Source organism: Bos javanicus, chromosome 22 (assembly GCF_032452875.1).
Source record: "Bos javanicus breed banteng chromosome 22, ARS-OSU_banteng_1.0, whole genome shotgun sequence".
In the NCBI taxonomy this organism is placed as follows: domain Eukaryota; kingdom Metazoa; phylum Chordata; class Mammalia; order Artiodactyla; family Bovidae; genus Bos; species Bos javanicus.
The window spans coordinates 45,450,254-45,473,433 of NC_083889.1; the positions used below are offsets into that span (position 1 = coordinate 45,450,254).

The window sequence follows — 23,180 nt, forward strand, 5'->3', positions numbered from 1 at the left end:
GACCAAACCTATAAAACCTTAGCTACTTTAATTTTACCAACTAGGGTGCTACTGAAATGTAAACACCTATGTGGATGAAATGAAAACCCTTCTTCATGTCTAGAATACCTGGAATGTGAAGACATCAGTTTCCACAACTGGCTATTGTCCTCAGCAGTCAAGGGAACTTCTTTTCTAAGTGGCTGCTCCTTATCCACATCGTGGTTTCTTAAGAGTTAGGCACCTTGCCTTAATTTTCTCAGCTAAAGAAAACACAATAGATAACTGTAGCTTTTATTCCCCATCTGAACTTCCATGTTCTGAAACTAATCTGCCATAGTGTCTTGCCAGCATCTGTGCAAGGACTTCCTCTTGCTGAGTAATGTGGTTCTGATTAAGGACATCCTATAAGACCCGGGAGGATCGCCTGGTAAGGAAACTGGTCTGGGATGCCAGCGAATTTCCATCCTCTCGTCAGATATATGATATTGAAGACCAGAAGGTAGATGGAGTCTATCGTTAGGAAGACTCAGAAAGAGAATGAAAGCAAATGGCTGACAAATTGGCTGGCTTTTATGCAAAACTGACAAGCAAGCCTGGGCTCTTACAGAAAGGATATGCAGAGCCCTCAGGCCAAATGGCTCGGCAGGCAGTCAGCAGGCTTTTTGAAGTCTCTACTTGCAAGCCACTGCTTTTAACAGGACCCTCTGCTGAATTGCCTCTTCATAAACATGTGAACTCTTAAATTTTACCTAAAATACCTGAGATATGAAAACTTAATTTTCACCTAAAATATCTGAGTTTCAACACCTGTAATAATGCATTCTTCCCTTAAGCACATGTGATGTTAGAGTGAAATGCCTGTGTTATGTACAAACCTAGTTTTTTGGGTTTTTTTCCTCTCCACACTTTGAAGTGGGTCATAAATGCTCAAGCTTGCTTTGTTCCACGATGATGCTAGACCTTTCCCTAGACCCATTAGGCACAAGCTCACCCCTGTGATCGCCAAGGGGTGACTCTTAGGGAACTCAGGAGGATCCCATTTGCTCTCCCCAGATTCAGGGAAGGTCTGCTTTCTTGGGGGAAGGATGAAGGTGGTGCGCAGTGAGCAATGGAGTTTGAAGAGCTTGGGGTTTCTTTACCAAATATCTAAGAATCTACTAATAGTTGTAACTCTAATGTGATTTTCTTGTTAATCTGTGTCAAACCATGAAACCTGATACGTTAGCCATGACTAAGCTGTGAAATTTGTCAACTTTGTCTGTGATTTACACAAGCTCTGTTTAAAAAAAAGAGAAGTCTTAGCACAAAGTGTGGAAGATCACTTCGCAGCGTGTTTTCCCCAGCATGCCACTAGTATCTCTTGACAACAAGAGCAGAGTGTGTGCATTTTTTGTGCTGTTTCAGGAACTGAGAATGGATAAACTAAAGCCCACAGCTAAATCATTTATTTTCCTTTGAGATGATATATACACATATGGTAGATCTGCTTAGTAGATGTTGATAGGTGTTAAATAATGTTCAAAAATAGTTTTATGGTTCTTATCATTGAACATGATAAGAAACTTCCTTAAAGTGATAGATTATTTGTTTTTGAAAGAAGATAAATGAGTAAAACTTGTATTTTGTTTTGATTCATAAATTGTACAGTTAATCTCTTCAGTGTAGAGAGGTTCTGGATATAAGTACTGGAACCTGAGACCCCTTTTTGTCATTGGCTAACTGGGTGAATTTTATATAAGTCACTTAATGTTTTTTCCTTTCCAAAAAATGAAACTCATAATATTGAGAACTCTTTTGGAGGAGGCTTGGGCTTCCCTTATGGCTCAGCTGGTGAATCCGCCTGCAATGCGGGAGACCTGGGTTTGATCCCTGGGTTGGGAAGATCGCCTGGAGAAGGGAAAGGCTACCCACTCCAGTATTCTTTCCTGGAGAATTTATAGCCCATGGGGTCACGAAGAGTTGGACACTAATGAGTGCTTTTCACTTTCACTTGGAGGAGGTTTGGTGACATAAAAGAGATCCTATCTCTGAGGCACAGAGCTGAGCACACACATCCTTTATCCACTTGGGCTACTGTTATAATTAGTATAAAATTGTCTAATAATGTAACCTGGGCTTCCCAGGTGGCACAGTGATAAAGAATCTGCCTGCCAGTGCAGGAGACGCAAGAGACACAGGTTCGATCCCTAGGTCGGGAAGATACCCTGGAGGAGGAAATGACAACCCTCTCCAGTATTCTTGCCTGCAGAATTCCATGGACAGAGGATCCTCATGGGCTTCTGTCCATGGGGTCACAAAGAGTAGGACGTGACTGAACGACACAATAATGTGACTGACCACACAATAATGTAACAAATCACTGGGTATCCTTGTTACCCAAAGGAAATTTGATTAAGTTCACGTACTTGGAAAAGTATTTACCAAAGGAAGACTGGGCAGTGTTTCACAGGAGAGCAACGCAGAGGAGGAAAGACATGTTGCAGAACGGTAGAGGGGTGGGGGCTGGGATGTCTTTCTCTCCTCTCCCTGCATCACCTTTCCCCTCAGAATGCCCAGATCTCCCCCACTCTCCCCTGAACTCTATAGAATCAGGATCAGATAACCAGATGACGTTGAACCTTGACTTTGGTCCAGTGGTTTTAAACTTTTTATTTTTCTTTTAAATACTAAATCTTGTGCAGTGTTCTAGGATCTAAAATGACTGTTGTCAGTTACCTGGGACATAAGCTGAGATGTAAGCTGTGAAAACAGTGTTAGATCCATCTGTACGTTTTATAGACAATGACCCTCGAGTCCATGGGGTTCAGATGACTTGCTCCAGTTCTCACCACTGCTGGCTGAGAACAGCCTGGCCTCGTCTTCTTGCCTTTCCCAGTTCCTATGCTGTTACCCTGACTTCTCTTCCCACATCAACAGGAGGAAAAAGAAAGCATAAGACTTCAGGATGGCTTTTGTCACCTTACTCAGGCTCTTCCAGCCTCCTTGGGCCCTCAAAAGATCCATAATCATTGTTATAGAAACAATGAACCTCCCTTCCATTCAGAAATTCTATGCAAAATATTGTGAATATGTATCCATGCATTTTTCTGTGAAGAAGGTCCAGAACTTTTATCAGAGTCTCTCAAAGGGGTTTATGACCTCAAAAAGGTTAAGAATGATTTTCTTATAATTTGTGCCTATAAAAATAAAAATTCTAATTCTGATTGTGAGTGGCAAGATTAACAATTACATCAGATTTTTTACCCTTTCAGTGCAAACATAGCATGAGTCTTATGGAGTGTCAGGCTTGCTTATAAAAGAGCAGTTGAGTCCTAAGTTTCTTAGGTTGCTACTGTAGCTTTAGTTTTCAGCCTGAATCCTAGATGGAACTAGATTCTAACCATCTTTGAACCTGGATGGTTCAAAGTTAATGCATGTTTTGTTTCATTTTCCTTCATTGCTCTAGAAAAGTACGTGTATTTCTAGACATGGGCTTGGATTTATTTGCTCAATTCTGCTTTGATCTTGGATTAGGGTTGTCATATTTTACAAATAAAAATACAGTATACCTAGTTATCTCTGAATTTAAGATAAACAATAAACGATATTTTAAGCAGAGATCTGGAGAAGGGGAAGAAAAATGGATCAGCTGTGCATTATGCAAAAAGCCTTCTTTCAACTGTAGAACTTTTGTGGCAGAAATTAAAGCACATTTGTTATAAACAAGCAGAGAATCTTTTTGAGGTGGTGGAAATGTTCTATAACTGGTTTGTGTTGATGTCTGCACCATAAATAAATGGACTCAAAATCATTGAATTTTACACTGAAGATAAATGAATTTGATGGCATGTATTTATCGGTTGAAAAAGAATTATGGGATAGCTTTATAAAAACTGTTGCTTAATTTTTTTATTCTGAATTTCTTACCCATTTGAGAAGACAAATCCACTCTTCAGAATGAAGCATGAAAATGCTTACACCAAATTTTGTGTAAAATTTCTACATCTACCAAAGCGTATCTCCTGATGCCAGTTCCTGCCTTAACCCGGATTCCACACACTGTGGAAGTAAGGCTTCTTCTCCCTGGCAAAAGCAAAGAGTTGCCACTCTTAGAAGTTTTGTTCAGTCGTTGATTGTGAGGGTGACTTGTGACACCTGACACCCTAGTAAGGCTGCCTGTCCCCTACTTCATGCTGAGAAAAACCTGGGAGGAGGGCAGTATTTGGCTTCGGGTGTATGTAGAGCCTTGGGTTTTGTTCTTTTAGGAAACAGTGGCACATACCTGCTCAAGCAGACTCATGTTCTCACCTCGAATAACATCTTTGGTGCAAACAAAACGTTCACGTGCCAGGGTGTGGACTCAGTCAGGAGGCACCTCTGTTAAAACACAGAGAATCAGTTGTGTAATCATGCCAATTGGAACCAGGCAGTGGGCTACTCTTCTCTTTTATCTCTGTTGATATAGAGATACATGGGTAGGCCAGGATGAATGATTGCTGTGGAGAGGGGTGGGGTAGGGATGCTTGTCCACAGGAAGAGTATGCCCTGAGACATTCATTCTTTTTTTTTTTTTAATTGGGCTAGAGGTGCTTCACAATGTTGTGTTAGTTTCTGCTGTACAATGAAGTGAATCAGCTGTGTGTATATGTATCAAAAGTTAAAGACCTGCTCCTCTAGATTTAACTACTAAATTCTACAAAAGACAGTTCTTTATAAGGTTCATTAAAGTCCCTGTGGACCTCTGCTAGACCCTCCAGACAAGTACTTCTAGTTTTCCATTACTGTCTGTTATGTTACCTCTACCAAAACAAACAACAATAAACCTAACAGAACAGTGAGAGGAGGGCCACGGCCCCTCAGAGATGCCTATATTCTTAGTCTGTCTCCATTCGAGATGCGAGCACACCCTAGCAGTCAGATCTCACTGGTTGCAGAAGAGAAGTGAGAACAGTAGAGAGTGAGGGGCAAGAAGAAGGAGCAGCTGGATCATGGTGATGGCTGGAGAGGAAGATTTCCTGGGAACTGGGGAAGCAGAGGATCCCAGCTCTGGGCATCTGACATCTCCTAATGCACCTCTCCGTGGGCTGAGGCATTACAACCTCTAGTGAAAGAAAGTACTAGACTCCAAACATTTTCACCCAAGGAAGCCCCAGCAAAGGCTAGATTTTAACACATCAGCCTGGTTCTTCTGGCAGACTTGATCAAAAGTCAGTTCTTTGTAAAGGGGCTTCCCAGGTGGCTCAGTGGTAAAGAATCTGCCTGCCAATGCAGGATACACAAATTCAATCCTTGGATTGGGAAGATCCCCTGGAGGAAGAAATGGCAACCCACTCCAGTATTCTTGCCTGGAGAATCCCATGGACAGAGGAGCCTGGAGGGCTACGATCCATGGGATCGCAAAGAGTCAGACACAACTTAGTGGCTGAGCACAGACACACGCATGCAGTACTTTGAGGTGTCCAGAATTTTGTGCCTTAAAGCCTCATTGAAATCTCTACTACTGTGGAATTCCTGGGCTGGTCTCAGCCAGCTGCCAGTGTGAAGATATATAGTCTGCCCTCAATATCCGCATCTGCAGATGAACCAACCGCAAATCAAATATATTTGGAAAAAAAAGTCCAGAAATTTCAAAAAGTAAACCTTGAATCTACCATGCTCCAGCAACTATTTAGAGAGCATTTACATGGTATTAGGTATAGAGATGATTTAGAGTATACTGGAGGATGTGCATAGGTTATGCAAATTCTATGCCATTTTTGTTAAGGGATTTGGGCTTCCATGGATTCTAATAACTGCTGCTGCTGCTGCTGCTGCTGCTAAGTTGCTTCAGTCGTGTCCGACTCTGTGCGACCCCATAGACGGCAGCCCACTAGGCTCCCCCATCCCTGGGATTTTCCAGGCAAGAGTACTGGAGTGGGTTGCCATTGCCTTCTCTGCTAATAACTGCTAGGGGTCCTGAAATCAGTTCCCCAGAATACTGAGGAACTGTGAGTAATTAACTCATTGAGAAGGCAAACCAAACCTTTTCTTCAAGGCTTCACAATGCATATGCTAGTACAGTGGGTTCTGTCTTCTCATTCAAGCAATCCTGAAGGAAGGACATCTGCCAGCCCACTGTTAGTTACTGCTGGCATGTGGAAGAAAGTAAATGCCTTTCCTTTAAAAAAGATTCTTTAAATCCATCAGTCTTGCCTATTTTAAGTTTCTTTGCCTACATATGTCAAAATAAGTGAGAGTATAATTTTTGGCCTTTTCTCTGTAGGGTGAGTTTTCAATTTTTGCTGGAGGGCTCATTTCTGTTCCACCTCTATTCCAGCTTTTTGGCTGAACCTGGATTCAGGAAACCCAGCAACAATCTTAAATTTCATTTTCTTTCCTTTGGAAATGAGAAGTCAGAGACGCACTTTGGAACTCACTGTATAGTTACTTGTTCTTCACTATTACTTCACTTTCTCCTCCACATCTGTTTCCTCTCTCTGGTCTTCAGGTAAAATTATTTCTATTAGATATATTTCTTTCCCACTTTGGTCCTTAATGGGTCAGCTAGCTTTATGTGGCTTCCTGACCCTAATAGAAGGCAATATTGAGATCCTAGGTCTTTTTGTTTAACCAGGTTCTAAGGAGCCTGGTGGTTCCTTCACTCCTCACACTTTAAGAACACATCATAATACTCAAAGATGCTGCAAGAGAAATCCAATAAATACTTCAGCTCATCTATTAAAGCAGTGATTCTCAATCAGAACCCATGTTAGTCCCAAGCCCTAGAGACACTTCTGGGTTTCCGGTGTGGAGGGGATGCAGCTGGCATGCAGTAGGTGGAGGCCGGGGGACTCTGCCACACCTCCTGGAGGGCACAGTAGTTCCAACAGCAAAGAGTCATTTGGCTCCAATCTTGAAGAGCGCCAAAGCTGAAAATCCTGTGTTAGAAGAATTCTTGCTCTTTTTTCTTTTTCCCTCAAGGCCTAGGGTAAAAGAATAAAAAAGAAAGAAAATGGTCCATTCTGGTGAGTGTGTGCGTCTTCAGTTCTTACATCCCACATGGATCCAGGAATTGGAGAGCACAAGGGTGCCACTGAGCAGGGCAAAGTGCAAGGTCAAGGCAGGTCTTCTAAGCTCCAACAGCTGTCTCAACTCCAAGGGGAGACAACTTTGACCAAAGCAGAGGACCGAAAACTTATAAGGATGTTTAGTTTGTGATAAAATCGTTTTGTAGATTAAAGTGCTTCCTTCTGCCCATAAAATGGTATGCTTTTTAAATAACTCAAAAATAGCAAGCATTTAACTATATTGTGAGCAGGAGGCAGGGCTGCTGTTCGGACCCATGGTCAGTTACTTCCAGCCTTATAATCAAGCCTGTCCAAGCTGTAGGTGATAGCACTCTTCGTATGTTCTCCAGTGTGCTCTTGAATTACCCCATGTTCTAAATACACTTACTGTCAACACAAAGGGATTCAGGGAGTTTCCTGGAACCAGTTTCTCTCTCTGCATCTCTTGGCTCCCTTATTATCTCTCACTCCTTTGGTGGTAGCAAGATGGCTGCCTAAGTGCCAGATTGTACTTCCTCTCACATGAAAGCCCAGTTAGGAAGAGTGAGTCTCTTTCCCAAGGTTCTCTGCATGTCTCATTGGCTTTGGTGGGGTCGTGTGCTCAATCTTGAATCAGTGCTGTGGTTAGGGGAATACTAGGAGCTGATTGGCCGAAGCCTAGGATACTGAACACCCCTGAGCTGGAATAGAGCCTTGTGTCATGCTCATGAGCTAAAAGTGGGGGAAGTGTGTTACCACAAAGGGAAATAGGGCTAAGATGACCAAACTAGGAGGAATGGATGCCCAGGAGGTTAAACATGTTTGTGTGCACGCGCACACACACACATACCCACACACATGCGTGTGTGCCACTTCCCATTAAAAGGTGTTGGAGTCTATGGTGGAAGACTTGGGTTCTTGCTCTGACTTGGCCATTAACTAGCTTCATAATTTCGAGATAACATCATAAATCTTCCAGCCTCCTTTTTCTCCTCTGAAACATGGAAGTAATAATACTATTAGGGTGGTTATGAAAAATTAAGCAAGTATCTTGGAATATTGGAAGGGTTGTGCCAACAAGTGCTGGTGGCATTGTTAGATGCATTTAGTTAGTGAATCTAGTTCAGCCTCTAGAATCTAGAAGAATCTAGAGCAGCTACAATCCACCCAGCTGTCCTTGCAGGCCTTTGGAAGCCAGTGTCTAAATTTACCCCAATCCGCATTGTTGCAGGTCAGTTTGGAATCTTCTGAGGTCAATGGTTGAGGTAATTAACTTGCTGTGAATCTTGAAAAATTCTCTCTGTTAAATGACATAATTGGTTTTAATTATATAATTATGGTACTTAAAGTGTAGGGGTGAAAGGTTACTATTATATTTAGAAGTGAGATCCCCAAATGAAGCAGGGGCGTGTAAGCCAGTGTTTCTTCAGATTTCTCTTTTTATTTTTTCACAGGGAAGTCAGAGTAGGCTGGCCTTGGCCCTGGCCATTTTGGATGATTATCTTGAATGAGGTAGCGCTTGGGCTGCTCATGCATCATAGGAACCTTTGTAAAGGGACGGGAAAGGGCTTCCGTAAAGACCTCATTGTGATCTGAAGTTAATGAGCAGTGGGAGCTCAACTGTCAGCAATTGAATCTGATTGGGCAGGGTAATTATATGATTGCCTCTGGTGTTTGCACATGCACAGGGATATTTTTATTGGACAAAACCTAATTGCTTACTTACTTAATGCAGGGAAAACCTAAACAAATTTGTGTTGTCATAGGTTAAAAAGACATCCTTTCTTTGTCTCTAAAATAGCTGCCTGCCCTGCTTTTCAGAAGTGAGGGGTTTTGTTTCATTCTGTCTTCAATCAAGGATATTGTCTGTAGGCCTTGAATTACATGATAGTATGAACATGTAAAGGAAAGCTGCTCTGGGCTGTGCATTTTGGTAAAATGACCACGTGCTTATAGCCATGTCTTAAACCATCCTATACAATGGTCTCTTTCATAATGCAAAGGCAGCTAGAACTTTATACAATACTCAAGCTACTCAGACTTTCACAGTTTCGTTTTTTTTAAATTTGTTTGTTTTGTTTTCCTGTGTGGAGGCCTTTGCAAGATTGGCTTCCTAAACTATCTGGTTTTCCTTCGCTGCATAAGGCAAGTGGGAGATATTGTATCTGTGGTTGCCTTTTAGACATCAGAAACACCGAGGGTAAGAACAGCAAAGTAAAGAGCTCCCTCTGTGATTTTCTGGGGACTTGAAGGAACAGGAAGGGCAGGGTGAGAAAGCCAAAGGGAAGAAGTCTTGGGGCTCCCACTTTGAGGATGACAAGATGCGGTCCGGTGTCTTCTGGTTTTGACTGTCCTGAGTGAGCTTGGCGTCTCACTTGACCTGTAATGCTGATGTACAGCAAACAGATTGCTACAATTGGGTTTATTCTTTAGCAGTTCAATGCCACATTATTGCTTCACTTTTTCCCAGTCTTCTTGTAAAGCACACTATTGTCTGTGTTCTTTCCTTTCCTGAGATTCTACTGGAAGAGTTTGAAACACAGCTGGACGGTGGGGATTGGAAGAGCCCCTCGTGATGAGAACTGCAGACCCCAGATGTGGTGCCCTTGTTGGGTATAAGGTTATGGGCTGGAGGATGGCTGTGAACAGAGGGCATTAAGCCCCTCAGACCATCTGAGCTTTCTTATCTCAGAAACTGACACGTGCGCACATATCCTAGTCTTGTCTGGGTAACACCATGGGTCCTCTAGGGTCAGCGTGAAATGTCACTTCTTCTGGGAAGCCTTCCCTGATCGCCCGCCTCCAATCTGATTGGCTGCCTTTGCTCTGTGCTCCATGATACCCTCTAGGTTCTTTTACCCATTGTTCTTTCAATACTTGTTTCACTGTACAAAATAGTCCATACACCCCATGAGGGCAGGTCTTGTGTTTATATTTGTCAGGACTATCTCCCCAGAGCCCAGCGCAGTTCTTGATGGGTGTGTCTGGAATGACTGAGTGAGGAAAGGAATGGTTGTTGGGTGTCCGAGGGAATTGTGGTGTGTGCTGCCTAGGCTTCCGTACCCTTGCTGTTAATACCACTTTCTTGTTGCTTATAATTTTCATTGCCCCAGATGATCCAGCTCTGTCGGAGGCACGGAGGCACAGTCAAATCTCATGCTGTACATTGATCACCTGTCCAACCTTTGCCTAGAGTGGGAGCCCCCAGTTCCTTCAAGAGATCCAACTTTACCTGTCTGTAAAGAAGAAGAGGAGGAGGGAGACAGCAGGGAGGATCCGGTGGCAGTTTAACACCAGAGCAGGTCCAATGTTTACTTTTACCCTTTTGGAGGTGGGTAACTGCAAATCCCATGGGAGCTGGGTTTCAGGGCTCTGCATATTGATTGGTGGGGCGGTACTCACATGTACTTCATGTTTTGCTGGAGTGTAGGAGTTGTTATTTTTCTGTTTAAATTATAGCCACACTGTTCTGTGAATTCCTAGAAGCATAGAACAAGAATCCTAGTTCATCATCCACATGATGTAAATTTTAATTGTCCATTGGCCTCCAGTTGTTTGGCTTTTGCTATGTGGATAGATTAAGGTTCATTCATTTGTTCTTATTTCATGACTATCATTTGTTTTTATCATTTGCCTATGATTTTCAACAGGCTTTCTTGATTTGAAGCTCAAGCTTTCGATGTTTTGAATTCGTCCCTTCTTGGCTGGTCTCTTAGGCCGTGAGATCCTGGATAAGTACTGAATAGATGAAATTTCATTTAGGACCATCCCTCTGTGTTTAACTCTAGCCTTGTACAATCCTGGGGTATCTCTAACCAGCTTTTTCCCTAAGCAGAACATGAATCTGTGACCTTGTAGGCCTTGGGCAAAAGAGATTCCTCTTGAACCCCCCAACCCCCCAGCCATCCTTGAGTTTGGACTGCCTGTTGTTGGTTGGGCTGTGATAACAATTTCTGGGTGAATGGACAGGTACACGTGGAAACTACAGCCTCACGTGTGGAGGGGCAGGGTAAGCTCTCAGAGACCCTGGGTGCTTCTTACATAGCAGTCTGTGCCAGCTCTCCTTTGTCTGAAGTACATTCTCTCTCTGTTGCTTCTTTTTTTAAAACTGTTTTGGAATGCAGTTGATTTACAATGTTGTGTTAGTTTCAGGTATACAGCAGAGTGAATCATTTATACCATATACTTCATTACACAGTACTGAGTAGAGTTCCCTGTGCTATACAGTAGGTCCTTATTAGTTATCTGTTTTATATATAGTAGTGTGTATTTGTCGATCCCAATCTCCCAATTTATCCCTCCCCGCACCTTACCACCCTGGTGACCATAAATTTGTTTCCTGCATCTGTAATTCTATTTTTGTTTTATAAATAAGTTCATTTGTACCCTATTTTTAGTTTCCACACATAACTGATATCATATGATATTTACATTTGACTTAACTTCACTCAGTATGACAGTCTCTGGGGCTATCCATGTTGCTGCAATGACACTATTTTGTTCTTTTCTATGTCTGAGTGATATTCCATTGTGTATATATACCACATCTTTATTCATTCCTCTGTGGATGGACATTTAGGTTGCTTCCATGTCTTGGTAAGTAGTGCTGCAGTGAACACTGAGTGTAGGTATCTTCGATTTATGGTTTTCTTTTGATGTATGGATTGCTTGATGATATCGTAGTTCTATATTTAGTTTTTTAAGGACTCTGTGTACTGTTCTCTATCATAGTTGGACCAATTTACATTCCCACTAACAGTGCAGGAGGGTTCCCTTTTCTCCATACCCTCTCCAGCATTTATTGTTTGTAGATTGTTTGATGATGGTCATTCTGACTGGTGTGAGGTGATACCTAATTGTAGTTTTGATTTGCATTTCTCTAATAATTACTGAGGGCTTCCCAGATTGTTCAGTGGTAAAGAATCTGCCTGTCAATTCACGAGATGCAAGTTTGATCCCTGGGTTAGGAAGATACCCCTGGAGAAGGAAATGACAACTCACTCCAGTTTTCTTGCCTGGGAAATCCCATGGACAGAGGAGCCTGGTGGGTTACAGTCCATGGGGTTGCAAAAGAGTCTGCCATGACTTAGTGACTAAACAACAACAACAATAATTAGTGATGTTGAGCATCTTTTCACATGCTGTTTTGGCCATCTGTATGTCTTCTTTGAAGAAATGCATATTTAGATTGCCCCCCCCCCATTTTTTAATTGGGTTGTTTGCTTATTTGATATTGAGCTACATAAGTCATTTGTGTATTTTGGAAAGTAATCCCTTGTAGGTTGCATCGTTTGCAAATATTTGCTCTCTCTGCCCCTCCTAAGTCTGTATTTACGTTCTTCAGTCCCATATCTGCTTTGGCATAATAAGCACTTAAATTGGAAACTTTGGGAGTTCCTTCAAGAAAAAGAGTTTAAACAACCTCTTCTTACAGTATGTGTGTTCACCAGTGCTATGTGCTTTGAACTAAACAGGAATGGGCCCTGGTGAGCTTTATTCCTGAATCCAAGGAAAGTTTTAGTTTAATTTTCAGTTTTGGAATAGCACCAACGGATGCCTCACCACCTCATATCCTTTCTGGATTGAGGCAGGTAATTACTGCCTACACAAATAAATCACATACTTTTGGGGAAAAAAAAACCTCTTTGAATGACATTTGATTTATAATTAAACTTGGCGATGCAATCTCTGAAGTGTCTCATCTTGTCTAATCACAATGATCTATTTCCTTTCGGAGTACTTCTGCATGTAGGAGTTAGTCCTCTTGTTGTCATCACGTACTATGGGGAAGGGAACAATTTAAGACAGGAAAGAGGAAAATTAGAATAAATAATTGCCATTTTCAGTCAAATTCAAACCACGGATTGTTTCTATTCATATTCTTTAAAAAACATCTTTGCGGCCCTTTGTTGACCGATGCACTCAGCAAACAGATTTAAATGCGGGCTAAGTGCCCTGTGGGGACCAGTAACCTCCTTCCCAGCACGGCCTGGGCACTTGTTAGAAATCCAGAGTTTCAGACCCCACCCAGACCTACTGTGGCAACTGTAGCAACTCTGCAGGTGGGGTCCCGCACACTGGGTCTGAATGAGCTTCCTGGCAATTCTGCTGCACAGAGAAGTTTAAAAAGTATGGCTTAAAACTCCTGTGAGTGCACGAGGTGAGGGCATTCACAGGGTTTTACCTCTAGCACTCGTCAGCCCGGAGCTTGAAATCCAGTCATGGACACGAAGCATTAACTTCATCAGACAGTTAGGCAGCATGATCTGTATAAAATGTAAAGTACATCATATGCCCACTTCCTAAGTCCCTCCAGGCAGTTCCCTTTGTCCTCCAAATAAATATAAATGCTTGGCTCAGGCCTACAGGGCCTGGCATGTTCCCTTCCCTGCCTGCCTGCCCAGCTCATCTGGTGCTCTTCCCCTGCCTTCCTCAGTGCTCTGCCACATCACACTGGCCTTCCTGCTGCTGCTGCTGCTGCTAAGTCGCTTCAGTCGTGTCCGACTCTGTGTGACCCCATAGAAGGCAGCCCACCAGGCTCCCCCATCCCTGGGATTCTCCAGGCAAGAACACTGGAGTGGGTTGCCATTTCCTTCTCCAATGCATAAAGTGAAAAGTCAAAGTGAAGTCGCTCAGTCGTGTCCGACTCAGCCTACCAGGCTCCTCCGTCCGTGGGATTTTCCAGGCAAGAGTCCTGGAGTGGGGTGCCATTGCCTTCTCCACTGGCCTTCCTACTGGGCCTCAAACATGCCCACTGAGTGTGATGTCAGCAGGGAAATAGAGGAAGGGGAAGAAAGAGAGGGAACTGCCAAGGTTAAAGAATAGGCGTGGTCACAAGTATTTTTCAATTTGGTACAATATTTCTAAACGTTTATCCCCATTGGTTAATATATTAATCTGTCGATTCTTAAATCTATTGATTGAATAATATGTGAATGTGATCATATCGGTGACCCCATCTTACAGTGGAGCAAAGTCTGAAAGGACTCTCTGAATCATCGTGGAAACACTCAGTGTGATTTAGTTTGAGTTTTCATGTCACACATTTGTGACAGCTTCTTTTTCTGAGAGTTGGTGGGGCAGACACCGTGCTCCGCTGCACATCACCCATGGGAACTGAGTGAACATGGCAGGAGACCCCAGATGCTGAGCGTGAAACCAGCTGTGTGGCCCCGGAACACAGCGGAGCCGAGGCATGCGCCTCACTGTCTTCACTTGGTCTCAGGAAAGATAATGACTATGTTTGTTAGGTTTTGTCTTAGTAAAAAATTATCTGGGAATGCCAATTATGGTGTTTGGGATATTAAATGCATCATGCGATTAGGGAACAAACTAACTGTTTGGAGGATTTTTACTGTAAGAGGAAAAATAGTGTCTCAGGATCCTCTCCCTAATGAGAAAGGGTAAACACATATCTTAAATATATATCAGGGGGAAAAAAAAAAAAAAACATCTCAAGCTTAAATATGAGGCAAAGGGATTCTTAAAGATTTTAGGACCGGCAGTGGTTTTTTGGTTTTGTTTTTTGTCTCAATTTTGTTTTCACTCTCCACAGCTCTTTCATGGTAATAGGCTTTCTCATTTTGTGAGTGTAGCATCTCTAGTTTCAGATGTTATTTACTCTCAGGGAAGTGTCTCGTTTGAGATCCTCAGTGGAGGGGCGAAAGGTGGACTAGAAAAGTGAAAGGCGCGCTGGAGGAGCTATCAAAGAGCGTGGGCGGTGGAGGTGTGCTCAGTCCTGGCGGCCTTTCCGCTTCACTTTGCCGTGTAAAGTTTAAAGGTCTCCAGGGAACTGAGGCAAGTCTCTCCTCTCCTCACCATGTGAGCAAGCTCCCTGACTGGCCACAAAACCCTTCCTGTCAGAAGGCGAAGCTGCTCTGCTCCATGAGGTTGGGTATGCGCAGTGAACGTCCTGCCCCGGCCCTCAGGGAGCCCACAGTCCAGAGGCCAGGAGACTTCAGCAAATATCGATGTGAAAAAAGGTGCATTTTCACACTTTGGAAGGCAATCTGAAGATGAGAGAGCTATAGGAGCAAAGAACAGAAAAGCAGGCTCCCAATTATCTTTGGACAACAGAGTTGAAATTAGGAATTGAAAGATGAACAGTTTTTGATTTTTTTTCTTTTTTGAGGGGGAGGTTGTGTGTTGAGGATGGTGGTTTTGTGGGGGGTGAGGAGGAGTGTCTCTGCAGAGCTGGCATCACCTCCCACATTGGCTGGAACTCTGCCTATAGAGTCAACCATAGCAGAGAATGTTCTGAGCAGCCACATGGGTGATAACACCCCAAGACTGACTGCAGAGTGAACCCCAGGGGAGGGCCTCTCCCCAAGGAGAGACCCAGATTTCCTAGTATCCGCTAACAGCCTAGGGTCACTGTGCCCCAGCCTAAGGCCAGCACCTTGGTATTTGTTTCTCTTCCTTTTGTTGCTTCCTCCAACTCTTTGACTGCCTCTCTCTGAGTTCCTTCAACTTTGAGAGCAAAGCTGCTTGTGGGGGACCCTGACCATACCCTCGAAGATTCTTACTTTTAGGAAGGCATTTTAAGCATCTTCAGAGAATCTTACTGGATGTGGCCAACAACTCCTGGGAGTAAGAAACTGTCTTCACCCATTGCTTTCTTGACCGGAGTCTTTATTACACGTCCCATCTGTTTGAGCCAGGACACACCTGGGGGGCAGGTTCTCTGTCTGGTTTTGTCTAGTGCCTGACAGGCTAACTTTGCACAGATCTTGCACTCAGAAATATTTGACAAATGAAAGAAGAGATTGTGCAAATCCAAATGCCCTTGCAGTGCTGTAGCTTGACTTTAGGAGCGTGGAGTAAAATTACTCTCTGGATGGATTCATTTATTTATTCACCCACTCATCCGAAAGCAGTTGTTGAGTTCCTGTTTAACTGTGTTGCTGATAAACAATGCCTGGCACGTGGTATGTTTATAATTGATGCTGGTTATTATAGAGGAAATGCAAAACTAACTCTGGCTCCTGAATCCCTTTGCACTCTTACCTCACTGAGTTCTACGGAAGCCTGAGCTGCTTATCCTTCTCCTGTCATTTAGGAGTGACAGTCCAGGGTCCCCGGCTCTCAGGGTATCAGCTTCTCTTCAGAGAGGAGAGCACAGCCATAGAAGGGAGCTCGTGGCGTGAGCTCTGACGTTTCGGGGTGCAGAAGGACTGCTCGCTGGTTTGTCTGCACACAGCCTGGGTGAATACAAAATGACAGGGCGTGGTTACACGTCAGGGAAGTTTGCGTGGCTTTTTAAAAAACCAATGAATTAGTAAGGATGGTCATTTGGAGTTGTGAGGTTTCACTTAAAACCATTACTGAATTCCCAGAAGCTTTTCATTGTCAGGTGTTTTTCTGAATCAAAAGATGAGAAATAAAATTACTCAGGAGGGGTAAGCAAACTATTTTTATCTTTAGAAGGAGTCCCTGTGAAAAGTGTGCTGCTCCTGACTTGCATGATAACTCTGAAGTTTGGTTGTGCCCTTCTTCAAGCAGCTCCTGACCCAAGGGAAAATTCTGAATGCCTGATGGCTCTCACCAGCGGCTGCAGTGTGGGGATGGATCTGGCAAGCAGATGTTTATGGTGGAAACTTTCCATTCTAGAATAGTTCCTTCTGAAGCAGGAGGTGCGTTAGGTCAGAGAAGAATGTGCCAGACAATGTGCCCCTTTGTTAATCAATGCTGTCATCTTGGCTGCCCCTTGAGCAGCCTCATCTTCCTGAAATCTTCAGTAAGAAGGCCATTCAACAAATATGTCTAGCATTGGCAAGGATTTTTCTAGCCCAGCTCTAACAACAGGGAATGGATTTAATCAAATTCAAGGAAACCTTAAGACTCATTCTATAACAGTATTACTCTCTGGAAGAGCTCTGGAAGGCAGATTATCAAACACCAGTTTCTTGAGCAAAACTTGAAAACAACTGATGCCAAAGTAATCAAATTGACTGTGCCAGGATCTGATTCTTAGGGACATTTACCAGGTTCACTGGGACACATACTGTATTCAGTCCTTTGATGGATTAATCTAGTGAGTCTTCATAGCAACCTATGAAGTAACCACTAATATTATGACCATTTCATAGGCAGGAAAACTGAGGCTGAGACCTACTAGGTAACTTGCCTAAGGTCATCTAGTAGTGATCCCTCCTACTTTCACCATTGAACTGATAATATGGCCACATTGCTGATTTTAAGTCACAAACTATTATTCCATCCCTTCCTTATTTCATTTGGAATATGCAATTCCTACATAGATATACATACACTTATCATAAGAAATGATCATTTGAGTCAATTTTAATAGATTTGACAAAGGGTGGTATCTATATAATAGTAACAGAAACACTGAGTTTGGTGAAAAAGATAATTTCCAAGTTGTCTTCTCTGTCCTCATTTGCAGCTTCCACACATGATAGGTGGTATCTATCTGTCACACATGCAGATATGATAACAGGCTCACTCTTTCTTACTACAGCTGTCACACAGATAGCCTGATGTAATGGGATCTGTTCTAGGGGACAGCTCTGTACCTCTCTGAGGGGCTACCTCAGCACTTCAGGCTGCCAAGTCAGGCTGACATCAGCAAATGTTCATTGAGTGCCTACTATGGAAAGGTTCCATTCTAGGAGCAATGCATTCCGTTGTACTTGGGGTTGCAGGCTGTGGAGAGAGATAGTAGACCAATAAACAAACAGATAAGGTGATTTCAGAAACCAGTTAAATGCATGAAGAAAATACAGTAGAGCAATGTATAATAATAGTGACTGAGCTTGGAAGTACCTACTCTACCTAAAGTGATCAGAAAGTATCTCTGAGGAGAAGACACGAAGAAAAGGCTTGGAAAATGAGAACTGCTTTCTAGGCAAAGAATTGGGTGGAATAGCCTTGGCGTATAAAGTTCTACAATTTCATTATTCTTTTTTTTTCCTAAGATTTATTTACTTATTTTTGGTTGTTCTGGGTCTTCGTTGGGGCACTCAGGCTTCTCATTGCAGTGGTTTCTCTTGTCACAGAACACAGGCTGTAGGCGTGTTGGCTTCAGTAGTTGCAGTGGGGTGGCTCAGTAATTGTGGCTCACGGGCTCTAGAGCACTGGCTCAGCAGTTGCAGCACGCAGGCTTAGTTGCTTCTCACCACGTGGGAACTTCCCAGACCAGGGGTCGAACCCATGACCCCTGCATTGGCAGGCGGATTCTCAACCACTAGACCACCAGGGAAGCCCAATTTCATTATCCTTTCAACAGAGAAGTTGAGACATCAGCCATGTGATATCACTTCTTGGGATTTGTTGATTTTTTTTTTTAAAGGTCAAGCACATGTTTAATTTTTTGTAAACATTCCATGTGTACTTGAAGAGCATGTGCATTCTCTCTTTAAGGGACTATTCTTTGTTTTTTTAGATGCAGCTTATAAATTATATAACTAAAGCCTTCTATAGCTCTATTAATGTTTTAGCTGTTTAACTTCACAGCTGCTGAGAGGTGAACATTCACACACTTGTGGAGATTATGATTTGCTCATTTATCTTAGTAATTCTATCCATTTCTGTTTTATTTATGTCCAGCTCCTGGTGGGTTATTCTTGTTATTAATTATTTTCTCCCTTGCCAAGCAGGAGACATGGGTTTGATCCCTGGGTTGGGAAGATTCCCTGGAGAAGGAAATGGCAATCCACTCCAGTATTCTTGCCTGGGAAATCTCATGGACAGAAGAGCCTGGCGGGCTGCAGTCCATGGGGTCGCAAAGAAATAGATTTGACTTAGCAAGTGAACATGAGCATTATCCCTACTAGTACTTTTACCTGTAAATATTATTTTCTGTGATAATATTGCTGTAACAACATCCTTCTGGTTAATGTATGTGTTTCTTTCTTCCATTATTTCATTTTCAGCCTTTGGGTGTTACTGGTTTATTGTTTATAAGCAACATAAAACTAGACTTTTTTTTAAATTGAGCGTCTGTCTTTTGATGGTTGAATTTAAGCTATTTATTCTAAGTAATCTATTTGCACTTAGCTTTGTCTTCTTATTTTGCATGGTCCATGGGTGCTTTTTTCTCCCTTTTCTTTAGTACTTGGTTTGAATTGACTGTGCTTCCTTTATTTCTATTTTCCCCTCTACTGATTTGGAAGTTACATACTCTATTTCTCTTCTCATGGTGGTTTGGATAGTATCTAAATCAGAATTTGGCAAACACTCAGAGGCCTTTAATGCATTGCCTTCAGTAGGTTTAACAGCTTTCTCTAGTATCCTGACTCCCAAGTGGTTGCACCTTTTAAGGGGTGAGGTGTAAATATAAGTACAGAGCGTTGTCATTGTGATAGTTATATCTTGGAGTACAGACTTCCAACTTGCCTTTGCCAAGACCTGTGCCCTGTTGCCTGAGGGGTCTGGTAATTGACAAACTGTAAAATGATCATGGGTTATGGGTAACGTAGCAGCTTCTAAGCAGGGAGTCACTTGGTTTCTTCTGGTGCCCTTCTCCTTGTCTGCATTTGAGCTCTTGTAAGTGATGATAAACATTAAATAGCTCCTGTAAAGCTGTTGAATTGTCAGTTTTTAAAATGCATAAAACACTGACATTTTCATTAGATCCTGGCCCTGAGGAATGTCCGGCTTTCATCATAATGGATTTGTTTACTTCTGCAGAGAGTCTTAATGTGCTGCCTATGGGAGAGATCTTACTGTCACCTGCTCTTAAATGGGAAAGGCTTTATTCAGCCAAAGATTTTTGGAAAAGGATTTGCAAGAGGGCTTTTTCATCTCCTCCTGTCTTCCTTGCTTCCATTTCCCAAAAGAGTAAGAGACGGGAATAAAGTCTTTGAAGAATTTTAGTATCGGACAGGAAAATTTTCAATGTAAAATAACCCTGTGAAGTCCATTAGGAGACAAAATGTTGGGATGATACTATTAAACCACTATTTAGTTTCAGTGTATCCTGTTAAAGATAAGCAAGTCATATCTATGTCTTTTTGACCTCAATCTTTTGGTCTACATTTAAACAGATATCTTGATTTTGAATTAATAAACTCTTTTGTGTATATTCTTAGAGAAAATATTTTAAACTGCTGGGTCCTTCTAAGCAAATAAGGAGAGAGGACTTTTATCTTCTGATCGTTACATTAGATTTTTAGCAGAAGATGCCAAACTCCTCATGAACAAATGTAGAGTCATCCTAGTTTAACAAGCTGGGAAATGTGTGTGCTGAAAGACAGTCTTGTCTTAATATGACCAGGACTAGGAATGTTAACTTTTCTGGAATCAACGTGTTTGCAATTTATGGAGAGATGTCTCGCTTATTTTATATAGAACTTTCTCTTCTGTATTAGCTTGTTGAGTGTGTGTCATTGGCAAGTGTGTGCTTTCACATTTCAAGAGAGGCACCCTGCCATAGGGAAGGAAAGTCTCTCAGGCACACTGGCACTTGACTTCTGCTTCTAGGACATACTCACTGTGTAATCATAGGTGAGTTCATGAACCTTTCTGAGTTTGCTTTTATTATCTATAACATTGAAATAATAAACTGACTTTTTAGAGCGGATATGAACATTAAGTGTGATAATAGAGAGGAAATGCTCAGCACAAGGCCTGGTACGTACTAGGGGGTTATCTAGTGAAACTTGATGATGGTGATGCTAATGACAGTGGTTGTGGTAGAGACGATGGTAATAAATGTGACGGTGGTGGTGGTGAGGATACTGCTGTCCGTGGTAATAACGGTGATGAAGGTGATATTGGTGGTAGTGATAACCAGATGTTAGGAGTTCTTTAAAGTCTGAGAAAGGATATCATATAATCAAAAATCATGAGAAAAGATAGAATTGTCTATCACTACCTGACCTAGTCCTCCTGTTTCTAATTGGACACTATAAGTCACTAGGAGGGCATTTCTTAACAAAATCCTATTATAGATATCAAGCCATAAAAGCCTAGTTCATTGGTATCATTATGGTTTTCAGTCCTGGATTTGTCTTAGAAAAAAGCTAGAAGTGGTACTCTGAGTCATTTGATTTTGTCAGTATCCATTTCCTTCCTAAAACGGGCTCATTTCTCAGCTTCTGTGACTCGGAGCATTTTGGAGTTCTTCTGTCTCCTTGAGCGCTTTCCATCATCTGTCTGCCGCCTTTCCTTTCTGTGGTCATTTGGGCCCATGAGTGTGGAACTCAGGGAAGACAATGCAGGAGGGAAAAAGGGCCATCAGCAAGGCTGGAAAAGAATCTGAGTGTAGTATCACAGAAGTGGAAAAGAGGGGCGATTCCTCCAGGTAGATGAGGAAAGATAGTGTTTCTCATTATAAGGTAGGTAAACGATGTGGGTAAAGAAGACTGAGCAAAACCACTGTTGTTGGCACTGAAAGTTCAGTGTCAGCATCTGACACAAAGTCACTGGGATGGTGAAAGAAAAAGAACTGCGAAATGCCGAGATGAGGAAATGGAGGCCACAGACGTTGGAGAGGGAGAGGAGGTTGGAGGGTGGAAAGACGTTTTTTAGATAGGAGAGAATCAGACCAGTTTGTAGACCAAGAGGAGGGAGCCAGAGAAAGCTGAGTAGGAAGATACAAAAGCAGGAGGATTCAGATATTTGGTCCTGGAGGAAATAGAGGTAGAAGGATGAATTCACCTGTCACATAGCCACTGAGCAGTCAGAGAATATCACCAGGCAAAGGAAAGTCTAATCTGTGAAGCTCATGTTGAATCACCTTGACTTCCTCCTAAGAGAAAGTGAGATCTCTGATGAGAGTGAGAGAAGTTTGTAGTCATGAGAAAGTCTGACAAGAACCACTGTCTAAAGTGGGAGAGGAAGATAGTCAGTGATCAAAAGACTTACCAAGGAGCATTAGGCTCCTTGAGGGGTAGGCGGTGTGTGTTTCTGGATCTTCCCGTACTACACTCATCCTTGTTTCTCTCCGTGGGGTATGCTGTGCACCATAATCACCCTGCAGTCCTATGGATGGCCCTCCCACTCCCCCACAGTGGGCTTCCTTTCCATCTCTCCACACTCAGCCTTGCTGTTAAATGGCTGTTATATAGAAATGAACCAGTGGACTGCTTTGCACCAAGGTGAGGAACAAGGTATGATGTCTTGTTATATCCAAGCATTAGTGTGGCAGGTAGACAAATGGAAGGCAGGTAGTCAGATGGAAGGCACACAGGATTAGGAGTCAAGGGCATGGAGTGTGGTCCCAGGTCTAGTTGATTAGCCTGTTGTTAGGTCCTCCTGTAGCATGGGGTGTCATGCCCCTTACTTGCCATTCCGATACCAGCATGTTACCAAGTACCTAGCATACAGCAGGTGCTCATAGAATATATTGGACTAGGTTAATGCGAGAAGATGAGAGATCTTCAAACACCTCTTCCTTTGCAAATGTGAGGCACTGTTATTCTGATGTGCATTTTAACAAGCACAATATCAACCCAAAGAATGACTCTCTAATAGTAGAATCTCAGTTACCACTGCTGAGCGGGTGAAAGGAAATACTTTCATCAGAACTGGGTGGGAGCTTTCCAGATTTGCTCACATTTAACTATGTAGATGTCTGCATCTATTGGTTTGGCTTATTGATAAATTAGTTCCTATCTTTTCAGTGATCTCACCAAAGGTGGTTTAGTCCTTTTTCATTCTTGCTATTAAGCATACATAATGTATGCTGCTGCTGCTGCTGCTAAATCGCTTCAGTCTTATCCGACTGTGTGCAATCCCATAGACAGCAGCCCACTAGACTCCTCTGTCCCTGGGATTCTCCAGCCAAGAATACTGGAGTGGGTTGCCATCTCTGGCTTCCCTGGTGGCTCAGAGGTTAAAGTGTCTGACTCCAATGCAGGAGACCCGGGTTTGATCCCCAGGTTGGGAAGATCCGCTGGAGAAGGAAATGGTAACCCACTCCAGTATTCTTGCCTGGAGAATCCCATGGATGGAGAAGCCTGGTAGGCTACAGTCCATGGGGTCGCAAAGAGTAGGACACGACTGAGCGACTTCACTTTCACTTTACTTTTTCTCCATATAATGTATATGTGTGTGTGTATATATATACGTGCGTGTGTGTTCAGTCGTGTCTGACTCTTTGCAACCCCATGGACTGCCCATCAGGCTCTTCTGTCCATGGGGTTCTCCAATCAAGAATTCTGGAGTGGGTTGCCGTTTCCATATGCACTTTGTCATTATAGACAAGAAGCAGAGGTCCCAGAAAGGCAA

The 23,180-nt window shown here is 42.7% G+C and overlaps 1 protein-coding gene across 10 annotated transcripts in view; it reads left to right on the top strand.

Annotated features, from left to right (window-relative positions):
• Positions 1–23,180, top strand: part of ERC2 (ELKS/RAB6-interacting/CAST family member 2) — a 993,593-nt gene that overhangs the window by 879,345 nt on the left and 91,068 nt on the right. For 2 of the 10 annotated variants that reach the window (XR_009732519.1, XR_009732517.1), the window contains one exon: positions 10,100–10,317. The exons of 7 other annotated variants lie outside the window; for them this stretch is intronic. The gene's annotated coding sequence lies outside the window, so the exon portion shown is untranslated. The remainder of the gene's footprint in view (positions 1–10,099; positions 10,318–23,180) is intronic. One more of the 10 variants, XR_009732518.1, reaches the window with a different exon arrangement.